We start from the raw sequence: 5,000 nt of genomic DNA on the forward strand, positions 1-5,000 counted from the left end.
GGAAGCTGCCGAGAGAAGTACCTACGTAGTGGAGCCGCCGTTCTACTGTTGAACAGGAATAGAACAGCAAAACTTGACTGGAACCAGAATTAGTACACACAGGGCGCTGATTAGTAAATGATGCAGAGCCATTATAATCGAGACGACATATCCGAATGTCCCTATACATGAGCTGCGGGCTGTACCAGTTACGAGCTAGAGACGCGACCGCGTTGCTCTCTGTACGAATGCCGATGCTGAGCGGTCAGCTAGGAGGCGCTCCATCCATGTCGGTACCGGTGAGCGTTGCACTCGCAGTCGCAAGAACGTACGGCAAGTATATTACCTGGAAGAGTCAATGACAGTCCACGCCCCCCTGCGTGGGAAGAGTCTTTCTAGGCCATGACCCACCGGAAGGGCGCAGCGTCCCCCACCCCAGACATGTGACGTCACACCATCGGTATTGACGACTAGACTGATTCCTTATAATCATTTGCCATACACCGGTGGAAGCTGCCGAGACGAGTAACTACATAGCGGGCTCGCCGTGTCACTAATGTACAGAGATACAACAGTTTCGACTGGAACCGGATTAAACGTATACACGGCGCTGATTAGTAATAGATAGAGCCATCAGAATACAGATAATGTATACAACTGTCCGTATACATGCTGAAAGACTCTGCTCACAATCACAACCACACGTCAGCCACACACCCTTATCACGCACTACTCTCTGCCTGTAACACGCACACAGACAATATGTAAGCACCAGCATGGAACAACACCCAGTGCATCCTCTCCGCCACATTAGACAATCCACACTGTCATAACCAGACTGGGAGGTCCACTCAGAAAACAGAATATCCCACCCACCCGACAACCACCATTGCTCAGCCAAGCCACCAACACCCACACATGTCCTACACAGGGGTGCACCCAACATCACAATACTGCCTCCTCTCACAGCACACAAACAATGGCAGGAATGAAAGACACAGGTCTGCCACAAGCATGGAATGAGAGCGCCGCCTGTCATGAGCCAAAGGTGCATCCTGACGTGGCAAATCAGATGATGCCGCAGGCATCCACTTACTATAATCACAATCAACAAACCGGCCGCCCCGCCCCGCCCCCCATTAAACCTTTCCTTACAACAATGTGTACCTTAACCTAACCTATATCGTACCGTAACCTAACCTATATCGTACCGTAACCTAACCTATGTCGTACCGTAACCTAACCTATGTCGTACCGTAACCTAACCTATGTCGTACCGTAACCTAACCTATGTCGTACCGTAACCTAACCTATGTCGTACCGTAACCTAACCTATGTCGTACCGTAACCTAACCTATGTCGTACCGTAACCTAACCTATGTCGTACCGTAACCTAACCTATGTCGTACCTTAACCTAACCTATGTCGTACCTTAACCTAACCTATGTCGTACCTTAACCTAACCTATGTCGTACCTTAACCTAACCTATGTCGTACCTTAACCTAACCTATGTCGTACCTTAACCTAACCTATGTCGTACCTTAACCTAACCTATGTCGTACCTTAACCTAACCTATGTCGTACCTTAACCTAACCTATGTCGTACCTTAACCTAACCTATGTCGTACCTTAACCTAACCTATGTCGTACCTTAACCTAACCTATGTCGTACCTTAACCTAACCTATGTCGTACCTTAACCTAACCTATGTCGTACCTTAACCTAACCTATGTCGTACCTTAACCTAACCTATGTCGTACCTTAACCTAACCTATGTCGTACCTTAACCTAACCTATGTCGTACCTTAACCTAACCTATGTCGTACCTTAACCTAACCTATGTCGTACCTTAACCTAACCTATGTCGTACCTTAACCTAACCTATGTCGTACCTTAACCTAACCTATGTCGTACCTTAACCTAACCTATGTCGTACCTTAACCTAACCTATGTCGTACCTTAACCTAACCTATGTCGTACCTTAACCTAACCTATGTCGTACCTTAACCTAACCTATGTCGTACCTTAACCTAACCTATGTCGTACCTTAACCTAACCTATGTCGTACCTTAACCTAACCTATGTCGTACCTTAACCTAACCTGTATTGCGCCTTAACCTAACCTGTATTGCGCCTTAACCTAACCTGTATTGCGCCTTAACGTAACCTGTATTGCGCCTTAACGTAACCTGTATTGCGCCTTAACGTAACCTGTATTGCGCCTTAACGTAACCTGTATTGCGCCTTAACGTAACCTGTATTGCGCCTTAACGTAACCTGTATTGCGCCTTAACGTAACCTGTATTGCGCCTTAACGTAACCTGTATTGCGCCTTAACGTAACCTGTATTGCGCCTTAACGTAACCTGTATTGCGCCTTAACGTAACCTGTATTGCGCCTTAACGTAACCTGTATTGCGCCTTAACGTAACCTGTATTGCGCCTTAACGTAACCTGTATTGCGCCTTAACGTAACCTGTATTGCGCCTTAACGTAACCTGTATTGCGCCTTAACGTAACCTGCATTGCGCCTTAACGTAACCTGCATTGCGCCTTAACGTAACCTGTATTGCGCCTTAACGTAACCTGTATTGCGCCTTAACGTAACCTGTATTGCGCCTTAACGTAACCTGTATTGCGCCTTAACGTAACCTGTATTGCGCCTTAACGTAACCGATATTGCGCCTTAACGTAACCTATATTGCGCCGTAACGTAACCTATATTGCGCCGTAACGTAACCCACATTGCCCCTTAACGTAACCCACATTGCCCCTTAACGTAACCCACATTGCCCCTTAACGTAACCCAACACACGTTGGGCCTTAACCCAACACACGTTGGGCCTTAACCCAACACACGTTGGGCCTTAACCCAACACACGTTGGGCCTTAACCCAACACACGTTGGGCCTTAACCCAACACACGTTGGGCCTTAACCCAACACACGTTGGGCCTTAACCCAACACACGTTGGGCCTTAACCCAACACACGTTGGGCCTTAACCCAACACACGTTGGGCCTTAACCCAACACACGTTGGGCCTTAACCCAACACACGTTGGGCCTTAACCTGCTCTGTAATTGTCATACGACGCGTTAAATTAGTGTAGTGTTGCCTAACTGCAACCCCCGCAATATAGTTTGCTACTCGCACTGCCCGGTCCCCAGTGTATCGCTTCATGTTAAACACCTTGCAGCTATACACTGTAATGTGGATGGCAGCAGGACGTACATGCTCAATGCCCTTTGCAGTTGTTCATTGGCATTTGCAGTTGTTCATTGGCATTCGCATGTGCGAAGCACTTAGCCTACGCTGTGGTACGGCCTGTGTCAACTGTCCGCTGATGTTGTACGTCCAAATCACACACTGTACTGCACATTGGTCCTCATGTACTGAATGATACATCGTGGTACATGTGACCGTACAACGACTGCGCCAACAACGGCGAACCATGCGGTCCAAATGTTGTGCACTCAGCTACGTGTCGTCTCCCTATAAGAGCTGGATTGCAGTGTGGTATGCCCTGGATGGCGATCAGCATGAGCCGTCTGTTGATGTAGTGGCGCGTGTTGTCAGACGTAGTCGTCTCTTCTCACACACCGTGATAGCATGGTGCACTGCGTTCCACATCTGCGACATGCGACAGAGGCCGGTTGACAGTCGTTCGCGCAATGGACATCGCATACGTACGGGGGCCACCTTCCACGTGTTCGCCAAGCGTGCACATGTTGTTGCGTGTATGTGGGCAGACATAGTGTGTCGTGACACCTGACACAGGCATGCAACAATCGTTGAATTTGCAAATGGCGATGGACGCCTACGTTTGCTGGTGACGTTATGCAAATGAACAACTGGTAAACCGTTGTGGTGCGGTTGTTCTCGCTAGAGGTGAATCAGTGATGGCGACGATCGGTTGAGCTACCAACCGGTTGTTCCAGCGATACCCACCATGCCCACGAACGTGAATGGCATCTGGGTGTGAAGCGATACGCGGCGGTGGCTGGGTGGGACCGTCCCCGGCCGGTGAGGGGGGGCCTCCCGGCGTGCTGGCCGCGCGGTGCGTGGGCGCACGCGCTACAGCCGGCTGGTGGGGGCGGCCAGTGGCAGGCGCGCCGGCCGACGGAGGCGGCAGGCGGCGCAGCTGCGCGCCGGCGCACCCTGCACGCGGCGCCGTGCGGCCAAAGTAGGTCCTCGCGGGCCCGGTGCGAAGCGCGGTGGACATCTGCAGTGTGCTGGTCCGATTGAGGACTGTGTGCGCTGAGGATGCGCCGCCGCCCGGCGCTCGGCGCCGCGACGCCGTCTGCTGCTCGGTCGCCTCTGCGGTTCTCGCAGGTGGTTTGTATCGCAGCTGTGCGGACGTGTTGGCGCGTGCGCTGTGCTGGGAGAGTTCGCTTCGGCACCCAAGTGGGGCTTTTGTCCTTCTGTGGCGCTGGCGTTGGAGCTGCCGGTCACCGTAGGTGGCGCGTGTTGTCTCCCGCCGGCAATGCCACGACAGCACGCTCCCGGGCCTCTGTCGGCAGCGGCAAGCTCAGTTGGGAGCACGGGTGGTCGCACCTAAAGCGTCTACTCGCCAAACTCCGGGCGATTGCGCCTCTCTCGAACCCGACCAAGTACTTAGGACGGCGCTGCGCGCCGCCGGGACCTGAGAGGGTTTCGAGGTGTATTGTGCAGGGGAGCTCAGCCTCCTCCTGTTTGCAGAATAATTGAGCGGACGCTTGCGTGTTCGCGCGGGCCCCCGGGACACACTCCCGGGCGGCCGGCTGCTCAGCTCTAGTTGACGCAGCTCCCTGGTTGATCCTGCCAGTAGTCATATGCTTGTCTCAAAGATTAAGCCATGCATGTCTCAGTACAAGCCGCATTAAGGTGAAACCGCGAATGGCTCATTAAATCAGTTATGGTTCCTTAGATCGTACCCACGTTACTTGGATAACTGTGGTAATTCTAGAGCTAATACATGCAAACAGAGTCCCGACCAGAGATGGAAGGGACGCTTTTATTAGATCAAAACCAATCGGTCGGC

General features: G+C 51.8%; 1 non-coding gene across 1 annotated transcript in view; it reads left to right on the top strand.

Annotated features, from left to right (window-relative positions):
* The first annotated feature begins 4,764 nt into the window (after positions 1-4,764).
* Positions 4,765-5,000, top strand: part of LOC124591756 — a 1,910-nt gene continuing 1,674 nt past the window's right edge. The window contains exon 1 of the ribosomal RNA XR_006977237.1: positions 4,765-5,000. This exon is cut by the window's right edge and continues 1,674 nt beyond it. This is a non-coding gene — a ribosomal RNA (small subunit ribosomal RNA).

Source organism: Schistocerca americana, unplaced genomic scaffold (genome assembly GCF_021461395.2).
Source record: "Schistocerca americana isolate TAMUIC-IGC-003095 unplaced genomic scaffold, iqSchAmer2.1 HiC_scaffold_873, whole genome shotgun sequence".
Lineage (NCBI taxonomy): Eukaryota > Metazoa > Arthropoda > Insecta > Orthoptera > Acrididae > Schistocerca > Schistocerca americana.